Raw genomic sequence first — 16,393 nt, forward strand, 5'->3', positions numbered from 1 at the left:
AAAAGTCATATAACCCCTAAAATAGTGCCAATAAAACCGTTCGCTCGTCCCGCAAAAAATGAGCCCCCACATAAGATAATCGCCTAAAAAAAATGACACAGACTTTAGAGATACAAATTTTATTTTTTTGTATCAAAAAGGATAATATAGTCAAAAACCTAAATAATTGTAAAAAAATAGACTTATTAGGTATCGCCGCGTCCGTAAGAATCTCCTCTATAAAAATATCCCATGACCTAACCCCCCAGATTAACACGGTTACGCTATTTTTGGCACTTTTCCATTTCAATCCGTGTTTTTTTCGGTAACAAAACAAGGGTTAACAACCAAACAAAAGTTAATATTTATTACCCTGATACTGCAGTTTACAGAAATGCCACATTTGTGGTCGTAAACTGCTGTATCAGTAAAAGGGAGGCCGCAAAAGAAAGGACCGACATGGTTTCTGGAAGGCCGATTCTTATGGCCTTTTTTATTTACACCATGTCCCTTTTGAAGCCCCCCTGATGCCCCCCTAGAGTAAAAACTCCCTAAAAGTGACCCCATCTAAGAAACTACACCCCTCAGGGTATTCAAAACTGATTATACAAACTTTATTAACCCCTTAGGTGTTCCTCAACAGTTAATGGCAAATGGAGATGAAATTTCAGAATTTCAATTTTTGGTAACCTTGCCTCACAAAAATGTAATATAGAGCAACCAAAAATCATATGTACCCTAAAAATAGTCCCCAAAAGAATGCCACCTTATCCCGTTGTTTCCAAAATGGGGTCACTTTTAGGGAGTTTCTACTCCAGGGGTGCATCAGGGGGGTTGAAACAGGACACGGTGTAAATAAACCGGTCCATAAAAATAAGCCCTCCAAAAACCAAACGGCGCACCTAAAGGCTTAACAATGTAAAATTAGTTTTGAATACCTTGAGGGTTGTAGTTTCTTAGATGGGGTCACTTTCGGGTGGTTTCTATTATGTAAACCTCGCAAAGTGACTTCAGACCTTAAAGGGGTATTCCCATCTTGCTACTTCATCCTCACCTGCTGCCAGCTAGCTGGTAACTTCCTGCTTTTCTGCAGCTAAGGCTGGGGGCGGGCTTAGGCAGCTAGAGTGAAGGCCGGCCATGCCTCCTTATGACATCACACTGGGAGCTGAGTCCTGCGTGCTCGTTCATGTGGATAGTCATCAGTCTGCAGTGTCTTTGGGGAACGGTCACTCAGAGCCATGTGAAGGGAGCTCAGTGCACAGTTTTACACATAAAATATCTGTCTGATCTTTTACAAACCCATTCTGTGCATCAAAAACTATAATTCCATATTATACATTAGCCCAAAAGCTTGACCAACCCCCCCCCCCACCAGCACTGATGCAGATTTGTTTCCATTACAGCTGTGCTCCAGTTGTGTATAAACCTCACACTATGTATCTTTATAGATGCCTATACAGCTCAGCTACATGTGTCTTCCCGGTGTCTGAAAAGCTTCATATACAGCTCTGCAACATCTGTCTGTTTATCTCTTCAACCAGCACTGTGTCAGAACACCGCATATTCAGCTCTACTACATCTGTTTCTCTCTTCAAACAGCACTGTATCAGAACAGCCGCATATTCAGCTCTGCTACATCTGTTTCTCTCTTCAAACAGCACTGTATCAGAACAGCCGCTTATTCAGCTCTACTACATCTGTTTTTCTTTCACCAGCATTGATGCTGACCTGCCACATATACAGCTCTACTACATCTGTTTTTCTATTCAACCAGCACTGCGTCAGAACAGCCGCATATTCAGCTCTACTACATCTCATCTGTTTCTCTTTCACCAGCATTGATGCTGACCTGCGACATATACAGCTCTGCTTCATCTGTGTCTCTTTCACCAGCATTGATTCTAAACCGCCACATACACATCTCTGCTAAATCCGTCTATTTCCTTCACCATTAGTACTGTGGCTGAACAGCGCTTATTCAGCTCTGCTACATCTAAATCTATCTTTCACATGCATTGATTCTAAACCGCCACATACACATCTCTGCTAACTCCGTCTATTTCCTTCACCATTAGTACTGTGGCTGAACAGCGCTTATTCAGCTCTGCTACATCTAAATCTATCTTTCACATGCATTGATTCTAAACCGCCACATACACATCTCTGCTAACTCCGTCTATTTCCTTCACCATTAGTACTGTGGCTGAACAGCGCTTATTCAGCTCTGCTACATCTAAATCTATCTTTCACATGCATTGATTCTAAACCGCCACATACACATCTCTGCTAACTCCGTCTATTTCCTTCACCATTAGTACTGTGGCTGAACAGCCGCTTATTGTTGCCGCAGTTTTTGTTCACATTTTTTTTATACTTTTCTTTTAGTCATTTTATTCCAGTAGGAAAGTTTATAGGAAAAGGCTTGAAAAAAAATGGCATGGACTCAAAAAAACGCACCAAAAGTTATAAAAATGCCTCCCCCCAACCCAAATAAAAAATAAAAAAAACCTGTTTCTGAGCAGTTGCCTCATAGAACTTTATTATCAGAGTGGCCCCTTTACACGCAGGAATAATCCCAGCACAGAACCGGGTGGCATCGTTGTGCCCTTCACCGTCTAGCGAGTGCTGTTTAGGGCAGCCTGTATTCTGTAAATGGCCGGCAGGACCACCCTTATTATACAAGGAAATTGCTTAGAATGCAATCCCCTAATCTGTAGTTGGATCCCATGGCGAGGATCCTGCGGCCTCCCCTATACACAGCGTTCAGCCTATAGCCGCACTGTTTGGCCCGATTAATTATTACTGGTTCTAGTCTTCACTGGCGTGTCGGCGGTTAAAGGGTTTCTACCTAACCATGCTATTCGAAGACCTTTGTGTGCAGCCGTTACACAAAAAAAACTACTTTTATTGCTATGCAAATGAGCCTCTAGGTGCTATGGGGGCGTCTCCCGATACAAAGTTCATCGTTATAAACAGCAGCGCAGCCCCGATCTCTTCACCACTCACAGAGGACATCAGGGCTGCGCTGCCAATAGATCACAAAGCCCCTGCTCCTCCACTAATTTTGCTCAATTCTCTCCCCTGAAGAAATATGGGGAGCGCATGCGCGGCTCTGTAGCAGACGTGCGCGCTCTCGTGGGAATGATCGGCTGCCTGGGTGAAAAGTAAGTGCGGTCTGCGCAAGCGCGGCACATAGATGCGGCCGTGGAGCGGTGGCCGTATCTATGGGTTGCCAGGTGTAAACAATGGATAGGTGGGAAGGCAATTTAGCTAAATGGGTGCATTATAAATAATAGAAGCAATTTAGAAAAATGAAGTATGGGATCAGTGTAAACATTTGAAACCTGATCATGAAGATGAGAATACCCCTTTAACTGGTCCCTAAAAATTTGTTTTTTGTAAATTTCTGAAAAATTTCAAGATTTGCTTCTAAACTTCTAAGCCTTATAACGTCCCCGAAAAATTAAATGTCACACCTACAGGAAACAACCTGTTCATACAGCAGACACCCTGGGCTAATGTCTGCGATTGGTGATAAAACTGATCACAGGTAATGGTCAAATGTGACCTCAGCATCTGAGAGTGCAAAATCCAGAAGTGCTGTGCTTCCGAGCCTGGAATGGCTCCCTCACGTGGCTAGTGGGGGAGCTGTTCGTTGGATGTGAAAGGCTGGAGCCTGCTGGAGGTTCCGATGCCTTTCACATGTATAATCCAATGTAGGCCTGCAGATGGCAGCACTAGATTGCAATTTGCTAAATCTATTTTCAATGGATTAATTTCTATTGATATATAGAAGTGGCCTAAAAAAATTTAGGGAAAAAAGTAAAAAAAAAAAGTTTAAAAAGATATTTAAAAAATAAATATTTTAATCGCCCCCTTTCCCCAGAATAAAAATCAATAATTCAAAAAATAAACATCATAGTCATCGCTGCATCTGAAAATGCCCTTACTATTAAAATATAAAAATGTTTATCTAATATGGCTAATCTTGTAACAGAAAAAAATCTAATTCACTTCACCTCTCAAAAAAAATAACTAAAAAGTGATAAAAAAATCAAACATATTCCAAGATGGTATCTATAAAAATTACAATAAATGAGCCCTCACTCAGCTCCATAGACATAACGATAACAAAATGCTGGGGGTCAGACTATGGCGATGACGAGAATTGTTTGTTTTTATCTTCCAAAGGTTTAAATTTTTTTTCAGTATTAAAACACAAGAAAACCATATAAATGTACATGTAGTATCGCTGTAATCGTACCGACCCGGAGAATGAAGAGAACAGGTCAGTTTTACCTCATGGGGAATGTCGTAAAAACAAAACCCATAAAACTATATAAATGTGGTATCACTGTAATCGTGCAGCGTAACGTGAGCTAGAAAAGGGATTCAGCCTTTCTCCCAGTAAAAGATATTCCATGTTTCCAAAACCCCTCTACATCTTTGCTTCCCGGTGCACACATAGCTCCCCGGTCCCTGCAGAGCATCACACCTTCATCTCCTCCTTTGAAAACATCTCCAGAACTTCCCCTCCCTCACAGGAATATGGTCACATGGTTGTGATGTCATCACAGGTCCTTCACTATAACTTCTCTACTGCTTAGCTGCACCCCCAGCACTGATCACATGATGGTGACATCATCACAGGTCCTCACCACCAATTTTTCTGTTCACTGCTGAGCTCCGCCCCCTGCACTGATCACATGTCAGTGACATCATCACTGGTCTTTCGCCACAACTTATACTTTCCACTGCTGAGCTCCGCCCCTCCTGATCACATGATGGTGACATCATCCCAGGTCCTTTAGCTCTTGTAGTGTAGCAGATACAGAGCAGATCCTGGTCGGTAGTCACTGCTGTGGTGTCTGAACCCTCATTTTCTCTCTGGTATCAGCCATTTCTCCAGAATCCCCCTTTATCCCCGGTGCTGGGGGCTCTGAGAAGCGGGGTCTCTCCAGGAGCAGTAAGTGCGGTTCTGGATCTCGCTAATGCTCTTGTCCCTGGAGGATTTCCAGCCTCTCCGCATAAAGGCGCCTGCAGTACTAGAAGCCTCCAGCTTCCTCCAGGTCTCTCCTCTTCTCCTGAATCACCACCAAGGATGGACAGGAAGGAGATCAGCAGAAGAATATTAGACCTCACCTTGGAGATCATCTCCCTGCTGAGCGGAGAGGTAAACTTTTCTAGATTTCTCTCCTCTTTATTGTATTCTGTAACAGGTCAGACATCGGGAAGGAGAATCCATCATAGTAAGTGATAGGAAGAGTCCAGGGTCCTGGAGAACGGCCTCCAGACCTTCCAAGTGATGGAGAACCTGAAGATCAGCCACCTGTATGGTCAGTGATGGATCATGGAGACCAATTGTCTAATGTTTTAGGAGGCATGAGAAGGTAAGTAGGCACGTTACCCAGGAGGAGAGGAAGCAGAGGAGGAGATGGCCGGAGTGTTGCCTGAAGGGAGGATTTCTACCACTAGTCTGACATCTAGATGATACTGGACTATAACAAGGAGGCCTCCACTATGTCTAGAGGAAAGAAGGTTTCTCCACCAAATTAGAAGAGGATTCTTTACTAAGAGCAGTGAGACTATGGAGCTCTCTGCCAGAGGAAGGAGTCATGGAGGATTCTCTAGAAGAGTCCAGAAGGGACTGGAGGGTAATAATATTCCAGCTTCTAGTGACTAGATTACTGGAGATGGGGCCATGATCCAGGGAGGGATTCTGAGTGTAGATCTGAAGTCAGGAAGGAATTTATTTCCCTAAGTTTCTCTCTCTGTCCACAGGATTACACCATAGTAAAGAAGACATCGGAGGAAACTCCCATCATCCATGAGTCAGGAGGGTGGAGCAGGACCCCCATCACAGAGCCTCCCCCCCTGATAAATGAGCAGAAGATCCTAGAACTCACCCACAAGATGATGGAGCTGCTGACTGGAGAGGTGACACTGCTGGGAAATTCTCCAGTAACAGCACTGGAGGGGTCTGGGTGATGACGGTGTCATTGTGTTGTCAGGTTCCTGTAAGGTGTCAGGATGTGGTGGTCTATTTCTCCATGGAGGAGTGGGAGTACATAGAAGGACACAAGGAACTGTACAAGGAGGCCATGATAGAGGCTCCCCGACCTCTGACATCACCAGGTAAGAAGAGATGAGGTGAGAAGAAGCCTTGTTAGAGCCTCAGTCCGGTCATGTGCAGTGTGTACACGCATGTAATGTAGGAGCTCCACATGTTATTCTCCGGTCACATCACTTTAGAGCCTACATTTCCCATATACATCACACTTCTCCATAGGCTCCATCCTCCTGACATATATAGTGTCCTCTTGGCCTCCATCGGCCGGTACAGTAGATGACATTAGTCTATACAGAGGATCCTGCAGGAAAACCTGCGCCGTGCCGTATACATGGGGCTTATGGGTGACGTCTGCCCCTGTGTGACTATATAGAATGATAGGACTGTACAGGGGAGACGTCATCTCCTTCTATCAGAGATCTACTTTTGGAAGCCCTCCTGATCTATACCTCTGATGGAAGGCTCAGACATGGTGTGAACACATCCTTATTCCAGTAGTTCTCCTCCCTTCATGTCTGGGATCCTCTAGTCTCTCCACAAGCAGAGAAGACACAAGGTGCTATATGTGACCGGAGAAAAAGGTGGGATCACCGGGCTCTTCTCTCTCCTCCTCCAGTTTGTGGTCCTGTCAGAGCGGACATGTGTCTTCTAGCAGTAGATGTACGGCTCTGAAGTGTTTTCAGAGGCCGGTTGTCACTGCCAGCTCTGTGAGTTGATCTGGCAGACGTTCTTCTCTACCTGTTGTATGATGTTCTTTGTTTTGGTTTCACTTTCTAATCTCCTTTCCTTCTCCCAGCTGTCACCTATTTGCACTGATTGTCTCCCTTTATATTCACTTTGCGGTTTATACTTCTTCCTGGATTGTGTTCACTGCTGGAGGCTGCTTCTCCTTATTCCTCAGATGAGTCTATTTCCTTTATTTGTGTTTCCTTGCTGGCTTGATTGTAGGTGACCCTGACTCCGTCCGTATTGAGTGCAGGGAGCCGGTGGTCGTGTCCCCTCACTATTATAGGGTTTTCAGGTGTCACATAGTATAAGGTACGAGGGCATGCAATCGTCCACCATAAAGACCTTTGCATGGGCATAGCAGTCAAGGAGAGCTCTAGGGGTTTTATCGGGCTCACCCATATGCTCCTTAGTTTGGGCTCAAGCCAGTCGGATTATTATTTATAAGTTCCAGCTTTCTGCAACACCATCCGTGACACCAGGCCGTAGGGTGGGTGGCTGGATGGTGCAGTAGTTGTACGGTTTTCTAAAGCTCTCTGGGCCAGTGTGTAATGATTGGAAGGGCACACAGGTTCTTCCCTTCAGGACACACTCTGATTCTGGAGTTCTCTTGCCTGATGGCGGTTGAGGTGCCCTTGAGGTTGATGTTTTAAGGTGCGAGGCAAGGTCCCTGCAGTGCAACTGTAGGATAGAAATAATGAGTTAACAGCAAACAATTCTTTACTGAAGTTTAAAGATCTGGTGCATTAATCATAGGGAGAGGTTGGCGAATCGAGCTTCAGATCCAAGATCCAAAGTCCATTTGTTGCAAAACTTTAATGCTGTATGGAGACCTGTCTCTGTACAGCATTAAAATGCACAAAAAAAGAGGAGAAGAAAAGCTGGTGGAGCACCAAGTATTGAAAGAGGATTAATGGGAATTTGATACCACTGATAGAGGCTTGTAGTGCCTCCCCAGAAATAAAGAAGACCAAACGGGGTAAAGCCAATAAGAAATAAAGATAAAAAACTGTGTTCTTACATAAAAACAATAATCATCAAAGTGAGTATGTTCGCTGTATTATGTAACAGATTATATATATATACACGCAATCGTGTTTTACTCACTTCACCAGGGGAGGGGGGGGCATAAGATAAAGCTGAAGACACGACGCCAGGAAACCCCCCCTCACCGAGGTCGCCTGTAGAATGTAAGTTCCCCTTGTCGTCCTATTGATTGATGACTGACAGGACTTCAGACATTGCACAAGGTAACTTTTATTAGATTAGCTCAACGCGTTTCGGGGCATAGACAACCCCTTCCTCAGGAGCATATACACATAGACAAATACAGAGCAGCTTTTTATAGATGGTCGCATAAAAAATGAGGAGGAGAAATCTCCACGTGGTGGAGCGCTTCCTCACGGTCCTGTGAACCGGAATCGGAAGTGCGTTCCATCCGTGGAACGCATGTTTATTGCTTATATTCACATTAATTTAAAACTGCCCCTAGGGCAAATACATGTGGACACCTAATTAATTAGTATGTCCGCACGGGTGACTGCCCAGCTATGTTCGGAGTTTCACCCCCGCTTCTGTAGGTAGTTTCGGGGCCTAGATGTACGGGCCGGAGATTCACTTCCGGTCACGTGATGTTGGGTGCTGGACTTGCATTCGGAACGCATGAATATGCGGCTTCAGGTCCTAACGGGGGCGTCTAGGGCCAGTAAACCCGATGGTTAGAGGTCAGAGGTATATTCAATGGAAAAAGAGGAACGGGTAGGGATAGAGTGTAATACATATATATGGATTGGATTTTATAATTCTATAAAAGTGATTCTACAAAAAATTGGTCCATTCTCTACTGAGATCCAGTTATCGGTAAAACCATCCCGAGTAAACCTAATATCACGTTTCGTCACGCTCACACTTTGAAAAATATATTGGAATCCTCCTGTCCAAAACTGACCACCCGAAAACGTGATTCTACTAACGACAATACTATAGGTCCAGCCATAGTTTCCTTTACATTCAGATCTAAACGCTGCATGTGCTGCAATAGCATTTCTGATTATGTCAATGTAGTGTTTGTCGCCAACACTGGGGAATCTATGTCCCTCAAGCATCATATGAACTGCAATTCCAGGAATGTGGTCTATATGTTGGAGTGCCCTTGCGGACTACAATATATAAGCCACACCACCCAAACAGTAAGGGAAAGACTTATTAGTAGGGTTGAGCGAACCCGACCTGTAAAGTTCGGGTTCATACCGAACTTTAGGATTTTTGGACCCCGGATCCGAACCCGAACATTTCAGTAAAAGTTCGGGTTCGGTGTTCGGCGCTTTCTTGGCACTTTTTGAAAGGCTTCAGAGCAGCCAATCAACAAGCGTTTAACTGTCTGACCTTAGAAGCCATCACAACCATGCCTACTAATGCCATGTCTGTGATTGGCCAGTGCAGCATGTGACCCAGGCTCTATATAAGCTGGAGTCACGTAGCGCTGCACGTCACTCTGCTGTTACTAGTGTAGGGAGAGGATGAAGCTGGTGATTTCAGGAAGAGAATAGGAGAGAGTCTTTGCTCAAAATCCGAATCTAACTCGGCGATCAGCATACATTGTGTTTTGTGGGCGCAGGGAAAAACATTTTTTATCCTGCCCTGAGCCCAGTGACCGAAAAAAAATTACTTTTTAATAAGTCAGGTGGGCGGCGGCGGCCATTTTCTGCAAGCTCAGTGCACCAGCACTGCATCTAAGCTTTTGGAACGTTGAAATCCCAATTTTTTGGGCAATTTACAACATCTAGATTAGTCAGTGTGCAATTTAAGCTAGAAATACACCCATTATTTTCTGGGGTTTTAAAAACACACTTTTTTGCCAAAAAACACTATTTTCAGGCCTTGCAGCATCAGTTATTAAACAAACACTCGTTTGGGCAAAAAAAAATAACTTGGCAGCCTTTGATGCAGATGTCATTGTGAGATACACCCTTATAACATTTGGGTTAGTTTCTGATATTTGAAATACCGCCATTTGGTGCGCAAATCTTTAATTGAGGCCTACTGTGGGTCAGGCCGTGTGAGATACACCCTGTATATACAGGGGTTTGATTAGGGTATTTGAAATACAGACATTTTGGGCAAATAAATCTTTAATTGAGGCCTACTGTGGGTCAGGCCGTGTGAGATACACCCTTTTAAATACAGGGGTTTGATTTAGGCATTTGAAATACAGACATTTTGGGCAAACAAATCTTTAATTGAGGCCTATTGTGGGTCAGGCCGTGTGATATTGTCACCACCAGATCTTTGAGAAGTTCTGATAGACGTTCTTCAGTACCTCCTGCATGATCTTCTTTTGTTTTTCTTACGTTTTAACATCTCTCCTCCCTCTCCCAGCTGTCGTCTATTGGCAGTGATTGCCTCCCTATATATCTCCTCCCCATACTGCCTCACCTTGCGGTTTATATTACATCCTGGATTGTGTTCTCTGTTAGAAGTTGCTACAGCTGGGTTTTTAGATAAGTCTATTTCTGTATTTGTTGTTTTCCTGTTGGCTTGGTTCTAGGTGACCCTGACTCCCTCCGTATTAATTGCAAAGAGCTGGTGGTCGTGTCCCCTCACTATTATAGGGTTTGCAGGTGTGATTTAGTCTAGGTACGTGGACATGCAACCTTCTATCACTGAGATCTTTGCATGGGCTGAGAAGACAGGGAGAGCTTCAGGGCTTTAATAGGGGGTCACCCTTTTGTTCCTTAGTTTTGGATCAAGCCATTAGGATCCTTATTTGTAACTTCTTGTTTTCTGTTACACCATTCGTGACAGAGATACACCCTTTACAAACAGCCATTTTGGGCAAACAAATCTTTAATTGAGGCCTACAGTGGGTCAGGCCATGTGAGATACACCCTTTACATACTGTCATTCTATTCTACTATTAATTAAACACCCATTTAGGGCAAGATCCTAAATTAGAGAAATATAAGGAGAGTGTCAAATAAGGGACGTGGCCCAGGTTGTGGTGCTGCTAGTGGAGCTCCTGTTGCTGGGAGAGGACGTGGTCGATCTGTGCCAGCTACATGCACAAGTGAAAACCCTTCCTCAGGTGCGAGTAGGCAACAGAACCTGCAGCGGTATTTGGTCGGGTCTAATGCGGCTCTACGAATGGTGAGGCTTGAACAAGTACAGACGATAGTAGATTGGGTTGCTGACTGTGGATCCGGTTCATTCACATTGTCTCCCACCCAGTCTCAAGCTGAAAGACCACAGTTGGCACCTGCAGCCGATGTCCATCAGTCTTTCACCTCACCACCTTGCAAATAAGCTAAGCAGTCTGAGCCCCAAGTCATGCAGCAGTCTCTTTTTGATGACTCTGTTAGCAGGGTTTCCCAGGACCATCCACCTAGCCCTGCCCCAGAAGTGGAAGAGATTGATGCACCGATGCCCAACCACTTATCTTTCAAGATGAGTACATGGGAGGACCATCGCAGCACAGCTCGGATGATGACAAAACACAGGTGCCAACTGCTGGGGCTTTCGAAAGTGTGCAGACCGACAAGGAAGGGGTGAAGACTGGGTGGAAGATGATGTGGAGGATGATGAGGTCCTCAACTCCACATGGAATCAAGGTCATGCGAGTGACCTATGTAGTTCAGAGTAAGAGGCGGTGGTCGCACAGAGCCACCAGCACAGCAGAAGAGGGAGCAGGGTGCAAAAGCGGAGCGGCCGTCCTCTAGACATAACACCTGCTACTGCCCACCGCAGCAAGGGACCGAGCACACCAAAGCCTGCTCCAAGGAGTTCCCTGGCATGGCAGTTCTTCAGACAATGTGCTGATGACAAGACACGAGTGGTTTGCACGCTGTGCAATCAGAGCCTGAAGCGAGGCATTAACATTCTCAACCTGAGCACAACCTGCATGACCAGGCATTTAAGTGCAAAGCACGAGCTGCAGTGGAGTAGACATCTCAAAAACCAAGAAAGGTCTCTGGCTCCTCCTGCTTCCTCTTCTGCTGCAGTCTTGGCCTCTTTATCCACCTCTGGAGTGACAGTGCCACCCCACAAACAGAGGATCTGCCAGCAACACCAACACCTGGGTCACCAAGCATCTCTACAATGTCTCACAGAAGTGTTCAGCTCTCCATATCCAAAACGCTGAAGAGGAAGAGAAAGTACCCCCCTACCCACCCGCGATCCCTAGCCCTGAATACCAGCATTTCTAAATTACTGGCCTTTGAAATGCTGTGATTCTGTCTGGTGGAGACGGATAGTTTTAAAGGCCTTATGGCGGTGGCAGTCCCACAGTACGTCGTGCCCAGCCGCCACTACTTTTCCAGACGAGCCATCCCTTCCCTGCACAACCAAGTAGGGGACAAAATCAGGTGTTCACTGTGCAACACCATCTGTGGCAAGGTCCACCTAAATACGGATACGTGGACCAGTAAGCATGGTCAGGGAATTTATATCTCCATAACAGCACACTGGGTAAATGCAGTGGCGGCTGGGCCTGAGGCGGATAGCAGTTTGGCGCATGTCCTTCCACCACCAAGGATTGCAGGGTGCTTCAGTTTGCCTCCTGTTGCTTCCTCCTCCTACTCTGCTTCTTCATCCTCTACCGGCTCCTCATCTGGTCAGCGTAACACCTTCACCACCAACTTCAGCACAGCCAGGGGTAAACGACAGCAGGCAGTTTTAAAACGTATCTGTTTGGGGGACAAACCCCACACCGCACAGGAGCTGTGGACGGGCCTTGAACAACAGACTGATGAGTGGTTTGTGCCAGTCAGCCTCATGCCCGGCCTGGTGGTGTGCGATAATGGGCGAAATCTCGTAGCAGCTCTGGGACTAGCCGGTTTGACGCACATCCCTTGCCTGGCGCATATGCTGAATTTGGTGATGCAGAGATTCCTTAAAAATTACCCCGATATGTCAGAGCTGCTGCATAAAGTGCGTCTGTGCACGCTTTCGGTGTTCTCACCCTGCTGCTGCTCGCCTGTCAGCGCTGCAGCTTAACTTCGGCTTTCCCGCTCACCGCCTCATGCGGCGTGACCACAAGGTGAAACTCCACTTTGCACATGCTGGCCAGACTGTGCGAGCAGCAGCAGGCCATAGTGGAGTTTCAGCTGCAGCACGCACAGGTGAGTCGCTCGGTGGAACAGCACCACTTCACCACCAATGACTGGGCTTCCATGCGAGACTGTGTTCCTTGTTGCTCTGTTCCGAGTACTCTACCAACATGGCCACTGCCGAAAATGCCGTTCTGAGCGTTACTATCCTACTTCTATGCCTCCTTGAAAAAACGCTTCTGGCGATGATGGAAGAGGATGTGGCACAGGAGGAGGAAGAGGGATCATTTCGTAGGGTTTCTGGCCAGTCATTCCCAAGTTGCTCCAAGGGTGGGTTCCTGCACCCACAAACCCATGGTACACAATTGTCCAGCCAGCGCACAGTTCTGGAGGATGATGAGGTGGAGGATGAGGAGGAGGAGATGGAGGAACCATGTTCACAGCAGGGTGGCACCCAGACCAGCTCATGGCCATCACTAGTGCGTGGCTGGGGAGATACAGAGGACACAGACGATACACCTCCCACAGAGGACAGATTTTCGTTACCTCTGGGCAGCCTGGCACACATGAGCAATTACATGCTGCAGTGTCTGCGCAACGACCGCCGAGTTTCCCACATTCTAATTTGTGCTTATTACTGGGTGGCCACGCTGCTGGATTCCTGCTACAAGGACAACGTACCGTCCTTAATTCCCTCACTGGAACGTGATCGTAAAAAATGCGCGAGTACAAGCGCACGCTAGTAGACGCGCTGCTGGTTGCATTCCCACCTGACAGCGGGGGCACAGTGGAAGCACAAGGCGAAGGCAGAGGAAGAGGTCGCCAACGCAGCTGGGGCACCGCCAGCACCTCAGAAGTAGTGATGGCCCGAACTATTCACCGGCGAACATATGCGATGTTCGGTCCGCCCCCTATACATCATCATTGAGTAAACTTTGACCCTGTACCTCACAGTCAGCAGACACATTCCAGCCAATCAGCAGCAGACCCTCCCTCCCAGACTCTCCCACCTCCAGGACAGCATCCATTTTAGATTCATTCGGAAGCTTCATTCACAGAGAGAGGAGGGAGAGTGCAGCTGCTGCTGATTCAATAGGGAAAGCGTTTGCTAGGGCAGTGTTCTGTGTCCACAGACTCATCTGCTGTAAGGACAGCGTCCTGACAGCACCTGTCACGGACGGTGTACAGGAAACAAGACAAAGCAACATGCATATATGACTGAGTGGATCCAAAGCTAAGGAACCAAAAGGGGGACCCCTGCACAAGACCAGACTTTCCCTGGCTGCTCAGCCTATGTAAAGATCCGAAAGGTGGAAGTTTGCATATCCACGTACCTTGACTATATAACCCCTGAACACCCTACAATAGTGAGGGGACACGACCACCGGCTCCCTACACCAGACACGGAGGGAGTCAGGGTCACCTGGGATCCAGCAAACAGACAATAACAGATAAATGTTCAGCACTTAACTTAGTAGCAGACACGAAAACAAGATCAGCATGCACACACACTCCAGGAAGAAGTATAAGCCGCCCAGTAATGCATTATGGGGCGGAATTTAAAGGGATGCAATCAGTCCAACTCCATGACAGCTGAGAGAGGCTAACGAGATGAGGAACTGAACAGCACAACAAAGAGAACTCAAGGAGGAGGTTCTGAAAGGCCTCTGTCAGAGCTTCTCAGCTGTCTGGTTGTGACAGCACCCCAAAAAGCCCTTTTCCGGGCTGGTACATCAGTCTGCTTTCTTTTATTTATTTTTTATATATACAGTACAGACCAAAAGTTTGGACACACCTTCTCATTCAAAGAGTTTTCTTTATTTTCATGACTATGAAAATTGTAGATTCACACTGAAGGCATCAAAACTATGAATTAACACCTGTGGAATTATATACATAACAAAAAAGTGTGAAACAACTGAAAATATGTAATATTCTAGGTTCTTCAAAGTAGCCATCTTTTGCTTTGATTACTGCTTTGCACACTCTTGGCATTCTCTTGATAACCTTCAAGAGGTAGTCACCTGAAATGGTCTTCCAACAGTCTTGAAGGAGTTCCCAGAGATGCTTAGCACTTGTTGGCCCTTTTGCCTTCACTCTGCGGTTCAGCTCACCCCAAACCATCTCAATTGGGTTCAGGTCCGGTGACTGTGGAGCACCAGGTCATCTGGCGCAGCACCCCATCACTCTCCTTCATGGTCAAATAGCCCTTACACAGCCTGGAGGTGTGTTTGGGGTCATTGTCCTGTTGAAAAAAAAAATGATGGTCTAACTAAACACAAACCGGATGGAATAGCATGCCGCTGCAAGATGCTGTGGTAGCCATGCTGGTTCAGTATGCCTTTAATTTTTTAAATCCCCAACAGTGTCACCAGCAAAGCACCCCCACACCATCACACCTCCTCCTCCATGCTTCACGGTGGGAACCAGGCATGTAGAGTCCATCCGTTCACCTTTTCTGCGTCGCACAAAGACACGGTGGTTGGAACCAAAGATCTCAAATTTGGACTCATCAGACCAAAGCACAGATTTCCACTTGTCTAATGTCCATTCCTTGTGTTCTTTAGCCCAAACAAGTCTCTTCTGCTTGTTGCCTGTCCTTAGCAGTGGTTTCCTAGCAGATAGTCTACCATGAAGGCCTGATTCACACAGTCTCCTCTTAACAGTTGTTCTAGAGATGTGTCTGCTGCTAGAACTCTGGGTGGCATTGACCTGGTCTCTCATCTGAGCTGCTGTTAACCTGCGATTTCTGAGGCTGGTGACTCGGATGAACTTATCCTCCGCAGCAGAGGTCACTCTTGGTCTTCCTTTCCTGGGGCGGTCCGCATGTGAGCCAGTTTCTTTGTAGCGCTTGATGGTTTTTGTGACTGCACTTGGGGACACTTTCAAAGTTTTCCCAATTTTTTGGACTGACTGACCTTCAATTCTTAAAGTAATGATGGCCACTCGTTTTTCTTTACTTAGCTGCTTTTTTCTTGCCATAATACAAATTCTAACAGTCTATTCAGTAGGACTATCGGCTGTGTTTCCACCTGACTTCTCCACAACGCAACTGATGGTCCCAACCCCATTTATAAGGCAAGAAATCCCACTTATTAAACCTGACAGGGCGCACCTGTGAAGTGAAGACCATTTCAGGTGACTACCTCTTGAAGCTCATCAAGAGAATGCCAAGAGTGTGCAAAGCAGTAATCAAAACAAAAGATGGCTACTTTGAAGAACCTAGAATATGACATATTTTCAGTTGTTTCACACTTGTTTGTTATGTATATAATTCCACATGTGATAATTCATAGTTTTGATGCCTTCAGTGTGAATCTACAATTTTCATAGTCATGAAAATAAAGAAAACTCTTTGAATGAGAAGGTGTGTCCAAACTTCTGGTCTGTACTGTATATATATATATATATATATTTATTTATTTATATTGCAGTTGCCTGGCTGCCCGTGTGTGAGAGGCTGCAGGCTCAGTCACAGACAGCACGTACACACCATTCATACAGGGTGTGACAGAAAATAACTTGCAGATAAAAAAAAAATTATATTTAACCACTTTAACCCCGCTAGCTGAAA

At 45.9% G+C, this 16,393-nt stretch overlaps 1 protein-coding gene and 1 long non-coding RNA gene across 1 annotated transcript in view; both read left to right on the plus strand.

The window, feature by feature from the left end:
- Nucleotides 1-16,393, plus strand: part of LOC122933840 (gastrula zinc finger protein XlCGF26.1-like) — a 327,998-nt gene that overhangs the window by 32,432 nt on the left and 279,173 nt on the right.
- The window catches only part of LOC122933917, a 30,156-nt gene continuing 18,853 nt past the window's right edge, over nt 5,091-16,393 (plus strand). Inside the window, exons 1-3 of the long non-coding RNA XR_006388581.1 lie at nt 5,091-5,152; nt 5,761-5,916; nt 5,991-6,114. This is a non-coding gene — a long non-coding RNA (uncharacterized LOC122933917). The remainder of the gene's footprint in view (nt 5,153-5,760; nt 5,917-5,990; nt 6,115-16,393) is intronic.

Source organism: Bufo gargarizans, chromosome 4, assembly GCF_014858855.1.
Source record: "Bufo gargarizans isolate SCDJY-AF-19 chromosome 4, ASM1485885v1, whole genome shotgun sequence".
Taxonomy (NCBI): domain Eukaryota; kingdom Metazoa; phylum Chordata; class Amphibia; order Anura; family Bufonidae; genus Bufo; species Bufo gargarizans.